This window comes from Chelonia mydas, chromosome 1 (assembly GCF_015237465.2).
Source record: "Chelonia mydas isolate rCheMyd1 chromosome 1, rCheMyd1.pri.v2, whole genome shotgun sequence".
NCBI lineage: Eukaryota > Metazoa > Chordata > Testudines > Cheloniidae > Chelonia > Chelonia mydas.
The window spans coordinates 117,737,123-117,755,285 of NC_057849.1; the positions used below are offsets into that span (position 1 = coordinate 117,737,123).

An 18,163-nucleotide genomic window follows, 5' to 3' on the forward strand; every position below is an offset into this window, starting at 1 on the left:
CCCACATCTTCTCTGTTACTGGTCTGAGCTCAGAATTTTTTGTGTTGAGACTTTTGCCAGGATTATACATTCAGTAGCTGTAGTATTAGACACTTGCACAGTAACCTTTTACATTTAAAATAAAAATACTGTTTCTGGTGAGGAGAGAAGTGGTTTCCTGGATTTGCAGTTAATAACTATGCTGAATTGATGTAGTAAACGTACGCAGAGGGAAATGAAGCTGTTAACACCTCTTGTGAAAGAAGCAGCATAGAGCTAGGGTGGGCTGTTCGTGTGTGTGTGTGCGCATATATATATGTATGTGAGAAACACTGAAACTTAAACTCCTCCTGCAGCTCTGCATCTGCTGTGAGTCGCTGATATGACGCACGCTGTCCGTGTTCACATTAGCTAGAACTCAGATGGAGCAGGTCTGGCAGTAGAAGAAGCAGACTGATATTGATTACCTGCTGCAGGAGACAATTATGCCAAGATATTTTTGCAGGCATGGCTGAAACTCGGGAGACTCTGCTGAGCAAGATCAGTTTATGTTCGTAATTTTTTTTTTTTTAAAGGTAAGAATGTTTGTTGTTCATTATAGGGGGAGAGAGATGGGAAAAGGGAGATGAATAGCTTGTCAAGGTTGAATTTCATATGCTTTGCTTTTCCTCAGAGGGTGCTGATCCTTGCAGCCTTATTATTGCTGAGCATCATCTTTGCTGCTTGAAAAGGCATACAGAGAATCATATGGCTAATGGGTGGTACATGTGCTACAAAACAAAATAATGATACACTCATTCACTAGTGCATCCTATGTTATATAATGCATGGCAGCCATGTTAAGGATAGAGGACCTCTTTCAAAGGAGCAGAGCTGTTAGGTATTAGGGCAATGAGAGTTATTACACAGTACTCTGTTCATTATTTGGAAAGCACTCTTCTTCAAGTTCATGCATTAAAACCAAATTTTCCAACTTCTGAATTTCTGCAGTTCCAGAATCAAAAACAGCCTAGCCAGGATCACTGTAATAACTATTTAAATTTGAAATCACATCATTAGTTTACCCTGCATGTTAAGGTTGTGCATGTATGGCGCTGGGTGTGACCTGTACCTCACTGCCTCAATGTAAATGTTGCTTAGGTTAACTCCGTTGCTTGAAGTACTTAAAACTGTATCTCCAGCTGCTGCTTTTTTCCCTTTTTTGTGCCCCGAAATAACACACATTTACAATATATACTGCTCTAATTGTTGTTGTTTGCAAAGAATAGTACGTGTGCTAATCAATTCCTCAGGCTCAGAAGCTTGACTTTCTTTAGCTTAAATTTGTAAAGTGATGAAAGTAATGTTTTTATAAGTTGGCATTCACTATAAAAAGTAGTTTTTGTATCGTATCAAAATTGCTGCTAATCCTCATGTGGAATCCTACTAAGTTTTGAGACTTTGCTGTACTCCTCGTAACTGATTACTGTATATCATCAGTTTTGGTCTGAAATAGTGTCCTTTCTTTCACAAATCCTTTTATTAATCTTTCCTTTTCAGCTGCAGTCGTGTTCAACTTTGTTTTATGCTTTTCCTTATTTCTTTATATATTTCGGATTTAGAAGGCAGTTGTCTTTTAGGTTGCACCTTACAACGAAGGTGGTAATTGCTCTTAATAACCTATTGCAACCTGATCATTTGTTGTGTTACACTGTTAATCTCAGAAAGAGGGTGGCTTAGAAGGCTGGCCACTGGCTGACTCACTTTTGACTACAAGAGAGCCTGCATTAATCTCCATACTTTATAATTTGTACAAAAGGGACACATGTTCCTCAAAGATTTACGAGCAGAGAGGGTTCTGTATTGAGGTCTCACACCACTAAGATGCACTGATTTTTACGGAAGATACCATGCCTTGTTTGCTTGTGTACTCTGAAGCATTAAAAACAATGTAAATTACAATTTTCAGAATTGTGCTACCTTATCCATGTGTTTTTTTTTTCCCTTGAGTTATTAATTACTTGCGAATTTACAAAATGTACTGATTCACAATGGTTTTCTGTCATTGCTGTGAATTAGGGAGGTTCTAATTTGTTTCCCATCTCTTTATGGAAGGTGAGCCTTAACACATGTCTTTACTTCAGTCAGTGTGCTTGTTGTAGTCTTAGACCTCAGGTGCCATTGGAGTTAAAAAGTTGTAGTATGAGAATGGTCTTTGGAAAGTTCAGCTCTTGGCTCTCCTTCTTCCAGAGCAGATTTTTCAGTCAATGAGTAATTTCATGATTTAGGAAAGTCCTTTTGTTTAGGTATGTAAAACCTATGTCTACATCTCTCTAGCTATATAATATTATGAGTATCCGATGAAGTGAGCTGTAGCTCATGAAAGCTTATGCTCAGATAAATTGGTTAGTCTCTAAGGTGCCACAAGTCCTCCTTTTCTTTTTGCGAATACAGACTAACACGGCTGCTACTCTGAAACCTGAAATAAGGAAAATCTTTCTCAAACCTCTCTGCATTTTTGGAGGGTGTGCGCGCGTGTGTGTGTACATGCAATTAGTTTTGAATATGTGTATGATGAGTATGTAGAATGTGTATTCTGTCTAGTTCCAATCTGTAAACTGAGTAAGAAAAAAAAATAGTATCCTTTTAAGGACTTCAGTGGGAGTTGTTCAGTCTTTGCAATACTGCAGTTGAGACACACAGTTAAACTATTAGTGGTTAACATTTTCAAAACAAATTAAATTAACATATTTAGTATAAATGACAATAGCTGCCCTGAATGCAGCCTCTCTTCCCCCTGCTTTTGTTCACAACCCACACTTGCTTTCTGTGACCTCAGAAGAGCAACCACTGCAGTGCAACAGAGTGCTATGTTAACTCCAGGGCTGCTGGTTATCGCGCGCGCGTGTGTGTGTGTGTCTCCCTCTCTCTCTCTCTCTCTCTCTCAAAACTCGGGGTTTGGATTAATACCCCTACATGGAAAAGGACATCAATTTAAAAAGAGCAAAACTTAAAAAATCCCCCCACCTTGTAGGGTACCTGGGCAATTTGGGCTTGATTCACAAAAGGATTTAGGCACTAAACTACCACTTTATGTGCCTAAATCCCAGAATCAGACACCACTGGGATTCACTGCCCCTGTGCTCATTTGCTGCTGAACCCTTTAGCTACCTAATCTCACTTGGTGCCTACATTTTTGTAGTAAAAGTTCCCTAGATGTCTGTTTCTGCCTCTGCGCCTGCACCTTGCAAGCCCTACACCAGGCTGGGTTTGTGTGTGGGAGGAGGAGGAGGACCACCTCCCTTATAACTTTTAGCGAAGTGGTTGGGATACTCACCTAGGATGTCAGGGGATCCCCACTTCAAGTCGTCCCCCCGCCCTCTGCCTGAAGGGGAGAAAGGATTTGAGTAGGAATCTGCCACCTCTTATGTGAGTGTCTTAATCACTGAACTATAGGATATTCTCGGGTAGGGCTTCCTCAATATCTCCTGTTGCAGCTATTGCACTACAGATAAGTAATTTAAAAAGTAATTGGAGCAGGGGGTCTATTGAGTGTTCTAATCACCATGCTACAGGGTCATTTTCATGCTTGCTTGCTTGCCCAATGACTCTCTCTTTACTTATTCACTGTGCTTCTCCCTCCCACCATGCGGCTGGCGGAGAGGGGGCTTGAGAAATACTTTGCACAGAAAACATGGGTGTTGTCTTTGAGAGTAAACTGAAAAACTACGAGGGGAGCAAGGAGAAAATAAAAGCATCTCACACCAAACTTAAATTCCTGAATTCTTTGACACCTGACATTGTGAGACACACCTGCCGTGTATCCCCATCACTCTCTCCCACAGGTACTTTCCCACAGCCCATAATCATGCCCAGGTTTTCTAAAGAGACTGGTTAAGACCCTTGAGGAACATTAGTCCTGTTTCTGAAATGAAATTACTATTTCTTTTTTTCAAAATGGGGGGGGGGGGAGAAAGGTAGTGATTGATGTATTTTAGAAACAAATTTTCTGTGATACTTGACTCTTTTAAATGAATGTCTCTGCAGTCCACTAAATAAAACTAAATAATCATGTCTGTCTTACTAGTCCTGTGGCTCAAAACAGCCATGCTATTTTTGTTTTAAACTCAAAATTGTTGTGGGGTGAACAAAAGAGGGAATTGGTTTAGTAGATTTAGACACACGTTTTGTTTTGTTTTTTTGGTGTGTGTGTGTGTGTGTGGTTTGGTTTGGTTTGGTTTAGTTAGAGGTAAACAATTGGAAATTGGGTGTGTGTAATGGAAATGAAATTCCTGAACCTGAGCAGCCCAACCTGGTGTTTGTAATTCTGAACCATTTCATTTTTTAAAAATCTAATTTTCTTTCTAATTGACTAATTAGTCATGGTGTCAAGCTATAGAAAGCTAAATCAGCTGCTTTACAGACACTTATTTCATGGAGAGGCAGAAGTATTTGCTTTGTTTCTATAGTTTTTCCTGGTCTCCAGATAAGTCGCCTGTTTGGATTAGAACTGTTCCCTGGGTTTTAAAAGACGGGGGGAAAGGGCCAGTAAAGCTTGGTCTCTCTTTGCTCCCCAGTGTATTCTGGAAGGACCCAAGTCATCACTGCCCTAAGGCTCCTTTGCGCTGACATAGCGGAAAGAGGTCACAAAAGATGTGCAAACCCCCCCTTCCCATCCCCTCCCTCCCCCCAGTGAATATCAGCAGCATAGCGGGCCTCTCTGCCAGGTACTGAACTAGTGCTGCCCTCTGTGTGCTCCCTCTCCACGAGTCCCCTGTGTAGGAGGTGTTACGGGGGCATGCTAAGGATGGGAGAAAGCATTGTCAGAACAAATCTGTGCCTATTCCTTAACGGAACAAGGTCCCTTATTTTCTGGGTAGTATTCCCTGACTGAGCAGTGCCCTGGGAGCAGGGGGTACAAGCTTGGTCAACCCTCAAGGACTGAGCTGCTGCTGATCTAGCTTTTTATAGCCACCTAAGAGCCAGCACCAGGGATGAATCTGGCTCAGTGTGCCCTGTGTAAACGAGATTGGGGCTTCAGTTCATGCCATGTTATTTCTGTGCTGAATATCCCCTGCAGTCAGGTAGAATGCAGAAGTCTGGGATTAGCTCAGTTTTCATTTTGGTTTTGCATTTCATCTTGCATATGCTGTTCAGGCTTCAAAGGATGGCAGTAAAGTGGTAAAGTACAAAGTCACACGTGATTGGGGAGTGACCTTGTGTGTTTTAATTTAAAAAAAAAAAAAGGCACTTAATTCAGATTATTTTCTGGGTCGTATTTAGCAATGCCACAGGGTTAATTGTAGAAATGTTACAGGTAAAAGTGAATTAAGAAACATATAAACTTCCATGAATTGGGCAATGACTCAGATTAGAAAATACCCTGGTTAGAGGAATTACCTTTCAACACCTGGGTTTTAGATGGCATTAAATAGTCTGCAACTAGAATAAATTCCTATGTGACAGGTGACAAATGTATTTTAATCTTGAGTTTCTTAAATTATAACATGCTCCAAAATACTACTACTATAATGTTTCAGGCTCTTAGGGATCTGACTTTAATCCCAAAAGTCATATTATTCACTAATAGCAATGTTATTCCCTGGAAAAGATATACAATAATAATAGCACGATCGTTTTGTACTGATTATTCTATTTCCTAAAAGTTTGGTCAAAAGAATTATATTGAGCTGTGTATGTTCAATGAGGAGTCTTCTTAAATGATTCAAAGCCTGGAAGTGAGCGTGCGTGTGTGTGTGTATTGGTGATAATAAGGAATTTTGCTTTTTTAGTGTTCTATTATTCGTATTAGTATTAATTAGATTTTTCTATTTTAAAGCGAGTCTTATAAAATCTGTTGTGTATATAACTTATAAAGTTGAGGCAATAAATGCTCAGTCCTGAGAAGTGTGCATAATAGGAGTATGGCTCCCACAGTGGTATCTACACTACAAAGGTCTGTAGTTGTTTTCCTGTGCTGGTGCAGCTTCATTGGTGAAGTGGTCCCCTGGAAGGCACAGATGTTTTTACTGTTGTGGTGGTGTTGTACAGAGAAAAATGTATACAGAGAAATGCTTACTGTTTCCCCAGTGCAGATGCAGCCAAGGTGACATGTAATCTAGACTCTCAGAAAGGCAATGCTTTCAAAAAACAAATGGTGAAAGCAGATGGAGTTCAACATCTTATGTATCCTCAACTGCACTTCTATGGAGTCTACAGTTTAGATGGCAAAGCTTGTTTATAAAATAAAAGATGGTGGGGCCGAACAGGAGGTTTACTCTATAAACTACTGAGTTCAAGGAAATTGTGCTATCAGTTTAAATAGTAAATGGACAATGGTATATATGGAAGGTGGCCAATATTAGAATTTGTAATATAGCATGAGTAACATCTGTTGCCTAAAGAGTATTTCCTCTGCTTCCCTGAGTGAGGTATCATTGTGGAGAAACAAAGTAAGTGATATTTCAGGACTAACTGGGGTACAGAAATGATTTGCCTTAAAATTTTTCATGTGAGGAGAGCATTCTTGAAAAACTTGGTGGGAGATCAACAGATTTAGAACAACTTCTGTTTATAGAGCTCATCTTTTCCCCCAAAATCCCAAAGTGTTTAACAGATTTTGTTGATTGATTGTGCAAACTATTTATGTACCATATATCTATATAGCTTTCCCCAACACTAATGGAAACTGTGAAACGTAGTGGCTGCTTAAAAGCACATGTAATGCTACAATTTGAGTGAAGAATTTTGTGTCCAATTGAAGCTTCAGGGAAGTGAGAACTTTAATAGGGGGTGCATAAAATTGGAGTCCCTGGGTATTGGGTACTGTAGTGACTCTGATGGAAGTAAGCCACCTATTAAATCACCAACATCGTTTCTTGAAGCACTTAGGGGGGTCTTACTTTGGAGACTTACCATCCAAGTGTTGAGCCAGCTAAATCCTATTTGTATTGTGAGCACTGATAGTGCTTCCACTTGAGGTACCAAGGCTATATCTATCAGAGTGCACCATTTTCTCAAATGAGAAATGGTGTGAATTATTTTTTCCTGTTTTTCCAATGTTTTGTTTAACCCGATTACTGTTTAATACATTTACACCCTTTACCTTGTCTGTCTTTTACCTGTATCTGTCACTGCTGCTGTGCACTGAGTGGGTGTTTTCAGAGAACTATCCATGGAGACTCCAGATCTCTTTCTTGGGTGGTAATAGCTAATTTAGAACCCATCATTGGGAAAAAAATAATCCCAACTATATCTGTACAATGTGCATTACTTTGCATTTATCAGCGTTTAATTTCATCTGCCATTTTGTTGCCTGGTCAACCAGTTTGGTGAGATCCTGGAACTCCACACAGCGTGCTTTGGACTTAACTGTCTTGAATAATTTTGAAATTTTGTCTGAAAACTTTGCCACTTCGCAATTCATCCCTTTTTCCACATCATTAATGAATATCACCAGTCCCAGTACAGATCCTTGAAAGACCTCACTGTTCACCTCTCTCCATTGTGAAAACTGACTGTTTATTCCAACCCTTGGTTTCCTATCCTTTTAACCTGTTACTGATCCATGAGAGGACCTTCCCTCTTATCCCATGGCTACTTAATGTATATTACTTCCCTTGTATCCCATAGCTACTTAGTCTACGTTAGATACCATTCTTTTAATGCCTTGGAAAAAACTAAAACTTTAAATGAAAGATGGTTTATAGCCAGATGTTGTGTGTAGGCTGTGTTTTATGCTCAAATTTTAAGATCAGTTGTGTCCATTGGAGAAAAAACAGATTTATTCTGTAGTTGCTTCTCATGCTTCTCCGTATAGTGAGATTGAACAGGATGGTAGTTGGTCACTTTTACTTTCACTCCCTGTATGCTCTTTGTCAAAAGACTGTAGACTCTCTTTGTGGCAGAAATATGATGCTTTGTGACAAATTTTGGTAAACAACGCAGCAGAAAGAGGGAATTTTAACTGTAAAATAAATACATTAAAATAAAAAATTCAGAAGACAGAAATCTCTTTTTCTCTCAGAGGCTTCTGGGGAGGTAATGCACACTTTGGCTTGATCTGGATTAGTGCTTGTTAACCAGGATCTCTAAAACTGACAAAATAAGGGGAGGTAGGGAGAAGTATATGGATGAGATGTCATAGAACATTGCAGCCAAGTTTTGACAGATTCCTTACACCAGCACTGAATTTCACATTTGAAAGAGAATTAAAAAAAGTGAGAGCTCTGTTTATAAAACACATCTATTTTTGCGTGTGTTGGTGTCCACTAATTCAGAATGTGCTTCACCCTCCCTCCTGTAAGTCAGGCAGATGTGACCTGTCCTCATTCAGAATTTTCTCACTCTGTGTTCTCCTCAGTCACTCCCTTCCTTCTCCAGTCTGTCTCATGATGTCACTCTGTATTACTGAGTCACTGGGCTGGACCATAATATACAGCTGTGATAACAAAACAGAGCCTTCCTTTAACATTTAAAAGAGAACACAAGTGCAGGATCTGCTCAAACAGAGCAGCTTGCAAGATTGGGGCCTTATTTTGTAATCTTATTTCCCATGATTATTAATTTACAGGCCATGACTGTACACTTGGCATATGATTGAATTGTGGAGGTGTGCAAGTGTAACCTTTGGGTGGGCTAGAGTTCACTTCATTTCCAGTCTCCAGTGCCTTAAAAAAAAACCCAACTCCCATTGAAAGTAGCTGGAGACCTAGAGTTCAGTCTCTAAGGATTTTCAGCAAGGATTGCACAGGGTCAACCTCCCCACATTCAAGTCCCAAAAGAAACTAAAGAAATGAATTTAATTAAATAACTTTATAAAATCTTATGATAAAGAAACAAATAATCTTCGTTTTACAGCATGACCTGGCTATTTTATAATCCCCAGATATTCACTGTTATATATAACATAATTAAAGAAAACACATTAAAATCTGAACAGTTCAGTCCCCAAAGAAACACAGTGAGAAGAAACTGAAAGTTCCCAAAAGCTTAGGTTTTGTTCACCTAAGTCTCAGTGAAAAGAAAAGGAGTACTAGTGGCGCCTTAGAGACTAACCAAGGATAAGAGTCTCTAAGGTGCCACTAGTACTCCTTTTTTTTTTTTTTTGCGAATACAGACTAACACGGCTGCTACTCTGAAATAAGTCTGTTAGTCTTTGATCACCAAATCTATAGTCTGCTAAGTCTAAAACGGGGGTAGGCAACCTGCGGCATGCAAGTTGATTTTCAGTGGCACTCACACTGCCTTGGTCCGGGGGGGCTCTGCATTTTAATTTAATTTAAATGAAGCTTCTTAAACATTTTAAAAACCTTATTTACTTTACATACAACATTAGTTTAGTTATATATTATAGATTTATAGAAAGAGACCTTCTAAAAATGTTAAAATGTAGTACTGGCACGCGAAACCTTAAATTAGAGTGAATAAATGAAGACTCGGCACACCACTTCTTAAAGGTTGCTGACCCCTGGTCTAAAATAACATCTTCCCTCTACTTGCTTGTAGGTATCTTCAGTTGGAATCCAAGCAGACTCTTCCTCTGCTGAAATCACACTAGCCAGTCAGCTAATTGATTAACCAACCATTCAGTTAAGTGTATAGATTTACACTGTTACGAGAAAACACAAAACTGCGAATAGCAAAATAAAAATGACTCTTTCCCCATTACTACTTTTAAAGAAAAGTTGGTGACTCAGATTAGTTGAGACAATTTAACTAGAACAGTTTGGCTAAAATCAAAACAACATTCAAAGCATACAATTAAAATAGTTACCTTCCTCTCCCAGTTTCCCCTGGCTATAATTAGCATTGCCCATGCTTCCCTGTTAGAGGGTTAACAATATCACTGTTGCAAAATGCTTCTGCGTTAGGGACAACAGCCTGTTTTCTGCTCCTGGGCTCAGCTTCTCCCAACTCACACAGGGCACATGGCCTTCTGCAAAGCAGTTGCCCTCATGGAGTCTGACCCCAGCAACAGGGAACCTATTGGAGCAAAACTACCACACCCAATTCTAGAAGCATCTGGATGTGGAGTGCTTAATCTGCCTCGCAGCAATGACCCTGACACAACTTACTCCTACCTCCCCCAGTGGGTCTCTTAAAGAGATATCTCCCTAGTAGGCACATGGGTTACACAAGTATTTACTGGGAGGAGCTACCATGGTCATGTGTTTTCTCTCATCCCAAAATACACAAAAGGGGAGCTGAAATGGATTTTAGTGCAGCTGAAGTACAAGTATTGTATTTAATGCAAGTGAGAATGAAATCATTCTGTGGGAGTTGGACCAAGAAAATGTTTTCTCTGCTTTTTTCTACAAGCATGTTTTGATGAAATTGTGATATTGTCTAGTATAAATTAGTATTTTCAAGAACAGTCACTACAGGAGCCACATGAATACTGAGTGTTAATATTTGTGGGGATGTGCCTGGGCACGTTACAGATCATAGAAATATAGGACTGGAAGGGACCTTGATAGGTCATCTAGTCCATGCACTGGGGCAGAACTTAATAGCTAGAACATCCAAGACAGGTTTTTCTTTATCCTGCTTTTAAAAATCTCTAATGATGGAGATTCCACAACCTCCCTAGGTAATTTGTTTCAGTGCTTAACTACCCTTAGTGTTTGGAAATTTTTCCTAATGTCTAACTTAAATCTTCCCTGCTGCAATTTAAGCCCATTGCTTCTTGTCTTGTCCTCAGTGGTTAAGGAGAATAATTTATCACCCTCCTCTTTGTAACAAGATGATCATTCAATAAAATTAGAAATGCCCTGGAAAATAATTAACCCCCCTGTAACTTTTACTGCCTATTTTAAAAATGGGCTAAGATTCTGAAACAATAAATAGAATGGGGGCAGGCAGAACACAATAGCAATATACAATATAGCCTACCGCCCTTCAACTGCAGATCACAGCCGGAGTTAGGACAGCTTGACCTAGGAAAGAAAAGCATTGTCCAAATTTGTGATGCCTAATGAAAATACAAGTGCTTAACATGTGTTAGCAGGAAACTCCTTTTGAGCTAGATTGTAACTTTACAATCTGCCTTGAGTAAGGGGCAGTGTGTAGCTGCACTGCCCCAGGAGCCATCCAGGGAAAGAATAGTGATTCATACAGTCACAATTCCTCCTTGGCATCCCCATTATTCAGGGAGAGGAGAGAGCAACTTTCACCCCTTTTCATGAAGCACATCAGCTGTTCTGGCCTGTGATGGGATATCAGATGGGGTGGGATCTGAGTTACCCAGGAAAGAATTTTCTGTAGTATCTGGCTGATGAATCTTGCCCATATGCTCAGGGTTTAGTTGATCCCATATTTGGGGTCGGGAAGGAATTTTCCTCTAGGGCAGATTGGAAGAGGCCCTGGAGGTTTTTTGCCTTCCTCTGTAGCATGGGGCACGGGTCACTTGCTGGAGGATTCTCTGCTCCTTGAAGTCTTTAAACTACAATTTGAGGACTTCAATAGCATAGATATAGGTGTGAGGTTTTTTGCAGGAGTGGTGGGTGAAATTCTGTGGCCTGCGTTGTGCAGGAGGTCAGACTAGATGATCAGAAAGGTCCCTTCTGACCTAAGTATCTGAGTCTATGATAAAGGGGGTGGGGTAGATGGTTCTTCTCCCTCCATTCCCTCCTTGCTTATAGGCCGGAATGTCAGGTGGATAGTGCCTGTTCTCCCACCCTATGACTGGAGTAAGAACATGAATAAGCCACGAAGCGGAGACTTACTGCCCAGCTCAGTAAGGGCTGGAATAAACTAGCCCATTGTAAGGGAACAAAACCCGCACAGTATCATGGGTTGTTTCAGACACTCTTCAGTGGTATTTACACATTTCATTACAAGGGAAAATGCTTACTTGCCTGCTCCTTCCAGAAGAGACTTGCATAATGACAGGTTTCAGAGTGATGAAGTGAGCTGTAGCTCACGAAAGCTTACGCTCAAATAAATTGGTTAGTCTCTAAGGTGCCACAAGTACTCCTTTTCTTTTTTTCCAGAAGAGAGTGGCTTTTGTTGTCCCTGGTCTGTGGGACATGGAGGGAGTGAGCAGCCATGGGGAAGAAGTGGGGAATTTTCAGTACAAATACTCATTCTCACAATAGTAAATGTACCCCTTTGTTCCTGTCTTTCTGGAGTCTCCTCTGTAGTGGGTGGTGTCACATGCCGTATGTGCTGCAATAAGGGTAATGGCATAAGCAAGATTTGACGGCAGTTGAAGCTCAGAATGGTGCTTTTGTCCATTTGTACAGTAGCCTCAATGTTTATCTTAACAACTGAGAAGTTTATTTCTCTCCCAGACCTGCGGCAAGGGACTTGGAGAGTCTGCAGTCCTGTCAGCAGGGGAGCTGAGAAAGTGCATCACATTTCCTGCAGGGAGGGACTTAAAAGTCTTTCAAAATTTGGCAGCAAGCACTGGACTTATAACTGTATTTTACGTGGAGTGCAAGCCAATTTCCATAGGCTTTTAATTTAAGCAGTAAGACACATCAGGGCATGAAGAACCTTCTATGTGTCACCATCTTTTTCTTCGTGCGGAAAGCCAAAGGTAGAATGTCTGCAAAAAGTCCTAGGTCTGGTGTAATATGAGAGAGCATTTTCACACACAGCCACGTCATAGTGCTATTGCAAAGCAATTTAATTATAAATACAATATGGTGATTGAGCAGGAGAGATTTCACCGGGGCTCAGTGGCCAACTAGATTCTTTCTGTTGTAAATGACATTGGACTACCCTGGCTTAATAATTGGAAAAACCCAAATGAATGGAAAAATAAGCAGTGAAGGTCATATTCTAAATTAGTTATAGCTGGAATTAAAGCACAGGGGAAATGGACCTAGATCTTGTTTTTTAAATTGGATTCATGCCCTAATTGTGTCACAAGATGGGAACGCCGCTGTAATTGTGTCACAAGATGGGAACGCCCAAGCAAGTGCTCAGCAATTTTAATAATAATAATTAATAATAAAATCTTACATTTTGAGTACAATTCAGAGCAGTAGGGATGCTAGGGTTGACTAAAACTAGCTAACACATTTTTAAGCATAACTTGCCCTTTCTACACTAAGTGAAAGATCCTGTTTAAAATAGAGTTAGTTAACACATTTCTAAACAGGACCATTTTTTCTAGTCTAGACATAAGGTGAGTGAAATTTAAGGTTCATGTAGTGTCCTCCTTTTGTTGGAGCAATGTACAAACATTAACTCATCCTCACAAACCTCTTGTAAGGTAGGTAAGTAGCGTTATCCCATTTTGCTGATGGTAAGCTGAGGCAGAGCAATGAATTGACTTGACCAAGGCCACAGAGGAAGTTATTGGCATAGCTGGGGTTAAACTTCAGGAGATCCTAGCTGCTAGCCTTATGCTCAGTCCATTGGACCTCACTGCCACTCTTACAATACTATACTGTCATTGGCTGGATAATAGTCTGCATTTGCTGCAAATGTAATTTGGCTCAACTTGCCTTTGTTTGTCAATAAAGCCGGTGAAGTTATATGTTAAATGTACCATACACCTTCATTATAAAACCCTATTCCTTGTTGGAAGAGGCTGGTTGGAGAATAAGTAGGGTGCTACCAAATTCACGGTCCATTTTGGTCAATTTCATGGTCAGAGAATTTAAAAAATGGTAAATGTCATGATTTCAACTATTTAAATCTGAAATTTCACAATTGTAATTGTTGTAATTGTAGGGGTCCTGACCGAAAAAGGAGTTGGGGGGGGGGGAGGTCACAAGGTTGTTGTAGGGGGTGTTGCTGTATTGCTGTAGAGGGTGTTGCTGCCCTTACTTCTGTGCTACTGCTGGTGGCGGTGCTGCCTTCAGAGCTGGGCAGCTGGAGGGTGGCAGCTGCTGGCTGGGAGTCGAGCTCTGAAGGCAGAGCCGCTACCAGCAGCAGCACAGAAGTAAGAGTAGCATGGTATGGTATGCCGCCCAGCTCTGAAGTCAGCACAGACGTAAGGGTGGCAATACTGTGACCCCTAAAATAACCTGATGACCCCCCTGCAACTTCCTTTTGGGTCAGGACCCCCAATTTGAGAAACGCTGGTCTCCCCCCATGAAATCTGAATAGTATAGGGTAAAAGCACCCAAAAGACCAGATTTCATGGGAGGAGACCAGATTTCATGGTCCATGATGTGTTTTTCATGGCCGTGAATTTGGTACGGCCCTAAGAATAAGCATTAGATACCACATTTTGAGCCATTTAGAAACTTAATTGAATTTTTAGCTTCAGTACACTCCATTATCTCTCTCACTCCCTGTTTCTAATTTGAAGCCAGTAGTGACTTGTCTATTTTAAATGTTGGCAACATATAAAATGTCCTGCAGCTAAGCTGGGGCATTCTCCATTAAAGGGTTATAACTTGGTATCTGAATTTATAGAAGCACCTATTACTGTGATTGTAGCTAATTGTGACTTTCAGTCTTTCCTTTATAAATAACTATTTTAGTATATAGGAACTGTCAGTCTGGATAGGAAAAATACCAAACCTTACCCTACCTAGCCTGTTCTCACCGTGGGAAAACAGAAAAAATAAGAATATTTGTATTTATTTATTTATTTAGATTTTTAAAAATACAAAAGGCACCTACTTGACCTTCTAGGCACCTGTGATTGATGTTACCAATGAAAACAAAATCGGTTAAAACTAACAGCTCACCCCACTGGCCAAACTTGACCACCAACAAAACTCCCCACCTCCTTTGCCATCATCAAGGCCCTTTCTCTCCAAAAGCTAGAGTTAAATAAAAAATCTTTTGCAGTGCGACCTGAAGGTCAGATAGGCTTAGAAGTAAGAAATGAAGTTCACTCTAGACAAGCCTGCCTGCCCCTTTAACAGGGAAAGAAAACTCAGGTCTTTTGTATAGACCTCTCATATGAACTGATACAATTCTCTAAAACAGTGGCTCTCAACCTTTCCAGACTACTGTACCCATTTCAGGAGTCTAAGTTGTCTTGCATACCCTGTGTTTCACCTCACTTAAAAATTACTTGCTTACAAAATCAGACATAAAAATACAAGAGTGTCACAGCACACTGTTACTGAAAAATTGCATACCGTCTCATTTTTACCATATAATTATAAAATAAATCAATTGGAATGTAAATATTGTACTTAATTTCAGTGTACAGTGTATAGAGCAGTATAAACAAGTCCGTGTATGAAATTTTAGTTTGTACTGACTTCACTAGTGCTTTTTATGTAGCCTGTTGTAAAACTAGGCAATATCTAGATGAGTTGATGGACCCCCTGGAAGGCCTCTGAGTACCCCCAGGGGTACATGTATCCCTGGTTGAGAACCACTGCTCTAAAAGGCACTCCAATACCTTGATGATAACTGCAATGTAAATACCTATGTCATAGACTGTATTTACAAATAATAACGTAAAGTGGTTAATACTTTTTAGTTGGAGTATCACGTAAAACCAGTGATGTTAATTGTTTTTATGTGTGAGTATTCCCCAAACTTTACAAGTTTTAAGAGCTTGATGTTTAAGAGGCTTCTGGTTGTTTAATTTTTAATTGATGCCTTTGGTTGTTTAAATTGTTTTTTTCAAAATGGCTAAGAATCTTGCTTGAGAAATGCCCGTTGAGTACATGCACCTGTTACCTTTATACCATTATGTGCAACGTAGTATAAAAATGTGTTTACAGTGCAATCGTGCAGCAGTATGGCTCCAATGTTTCAGCTGAAATATTTTACCTGGTATTATGCATAAAATAGGTCAAATTGAAGTATTTTTTTCTGCTCTTCAAATAGAATGTTTTAATTAATACAATAATTTTCTGGCTCCTTAACAGTCAGTTGAGACATTTGGCATTTATTATTCTGGGTACGGGGACACAGGCAAAGATGTCAGACTGGGATAACAAAGGTACTTTTTTGGCTCCCCCCACATGTTTCTGCAGGCAATATGATGCGGCATTTGTGCAGTAATACTTAGTTTTTATTCTGCGCAGACCTTGCCAATGTATGACACTCACACCACTAATTCCAGCGGGAGTTTGTAACGGGATTATATTGCACAATCGCTTGCTTAGGAATATAGTCTCCATTTAAAGGGAAGTGACTGTACTTCAGCAAAGTGTGATGAATGCCTGCTTACCAGCCTAGTTAGTTCCCTTGAAGCTGCTTCCACTGGGTCTAGTTCTGGCTCCACTGTGCTGTCCCAACACACACCATGCTGTGATGTCCTTGCTTCTGGGGAATCAACACTGATGCAGGCAGCCCGCCCACATGGGCTCAGATAAATTCCTGTTTCTTTCTGACAGAGCAGAGTTTCCACAGTTTCTCATGCCGTGTATGAAAGTCAGACAATATTTATTCAGTGGTCTGTGCATGTGCAGGGCAATTCCCTTGTTGCTGTAGGATCATAATATGGTGCATGCTGGGTACAGAAATGGAGCCAGAGGCAGAATCTTCATGGGAGAGAACTTTTCTGCTGCATTAGTGTTAAGGGCCTGCCTTTCCTGTTATGTGATTTGCAGGTCTATAGGGAAGTGTGGCATTAAAGTTGAATGGGTCTCCTTGCTGCTTTGGTTTGTTTTTATTTGTTTGGTTTTGTGGGGTGGATGTACTCTGAGTATGCCTGCAGAATTTAATAGTGATTAAAGAGAATTTAGTATATATTAGTAACTGAAATCCTGGGCTGTCGCACAGGTGTAATTCATAAAGTTGTGTGCAAAAGCTGAAAATGGCTGAGAACTTAAATACTGGTTGGTAACTGATTGAAAAACCCAGTGATGATTGGACCTGATGATATTCTGCAAAAGGAGCTCTCAACCATGCTTGCAGTTGTTTCCATTGCTTCACACTGACGCAACAGACAATCTGTGATGTTTGGGGTTATTGGTTGTGTTGTGTGGGTGGTTGTGTTGATTTGTGTCTAGTTGGGATTGTGCTGGGATATTGGTGTTTTTGTGTGGGTGGAAGTAGGGCACACGGACATGGTGGTTGGGCCAAATAATCCACCATCTGTGCAGTCTCCTTTAGGCAACCAGTGAAATTGTTACATACAAATTAACTGTAGAGTACGGTGGTGATTGGTTGAGTTACCTCTGATATCACAGTGGCTTAGGACTCTTGGCAAGGCATAGATACATGCCTTTATTGTAGCTGTACAACGAGTGTAATTAGTAAAGCCAAAATGGCTGCGAACTTAACAATTCGATGGTGACATACTGTGAAACCCGGTGATGATTCAGCCTGGTGATATTCTGATGAAAAAGAGCCCTCAGCCATGCTTGTGGCTGTTTTCATCACTTCACACTCTACAGATGCTCTACAGATATAATAGGCTCCAGGGTGACACACCGAGTGACAATCCTGGAATCTAGTTGTATCGATATGTATTCTGTTTTCACTAATATTTTTATAGTGTAAGGGACACATGAATCACAGTCTCTAAGCATAAGACTTTACAATAATAATATATGACTTCTGAAATTTCTCTTGCACCTTTTAACATGCTTCCTTTTCTCAAAAGTGGTCCCCATTCTAGATTCCTTCTCCAACTATTGAGACGTTAGCTTACAAAAGGAAAAAAAAGTCATCTTTTTGATTCAGTTTTTTAATGGAATGATATTTTTGTGGACTTGACCATATGTTCATTTCATACCAAAGTTATTTTCCATATTCTTGTTCTATTATTATGGTTCCACACAGACATTCTTTTTCTTATTGTCTTTCAGGTTTTATTTAAAAAAGAAAATTGAGTCTGGATGCCTGTGCTGGATTTTAGCAGCTGAAGATGGAGTAAGGTAATGTAACATCATTTTAGTGGTTATTACTATAGTAAATGATGCTTTAGGGTGCTGAATAATAGCAAGTTTTAAAGGTAAATTGCAGGGAAACAGCTACACACATTGTATATGGGAGCTTCAACATCTCAAGCAATGAGGTTTTAACAACATCCCACAAATTCTGGATTTCAGTTTCAATGGCATTCTCATGCTGTGGACGTCTATGCTATTTGAATGCTGTGGATAATTCTTTATCCTTACCAGAGGCTTTGTTATGTCTGAAAATTTGCAGGGGTTAAAATTTTTTTTAAAAAAGTCTTTGCTGGAAGACCTAGCTTTGCAATCTTGTTCCCTCGAAAGGGCTTCCAGTCTGCTAAGTTCTCTCCTTTCCCTCCTTTCATTGCTCTTTGCACTCTCTCTTCCCCCATTATCCACCCTGCAAGACACGTTCTGTCTTTGCCTACTTC

At 40.1% G+C, this 18,163-nt stretch overlaps 1 protein-coding gene across 34 annotated transcripts in view; it reads left to right on the forward strand.

The window, feature by feature from the left end:
- The window catches only part of INPP4A (inositol polyphosphate-4-phosphatase type I A), a 196,002-nt gene that overhangs the window by 63,109 nt on the left and 114,730 nt on the right, over window positions 1-18,163 (forward strand). For 26 of the 34 annotated variants that reach the window (XM_037898601.2, XM_037898604.2, XM_043537526.1 and 23 more), the window contains exon 2: window positions 17,646-17,714. The gene's annotated coding sequence lies outside the window, so the exon portion shown is untranslated. Of the gene's footprint in view, window positions 1-239; window positions 555-17,645; window positions 17,715-18,163 lie in introns of those variants that run through there. The other 8 variants (XM_043537483.1, XM_043537566.1, XM_043537573.1 and 5 more) reach the window with 5 other exon arrangements.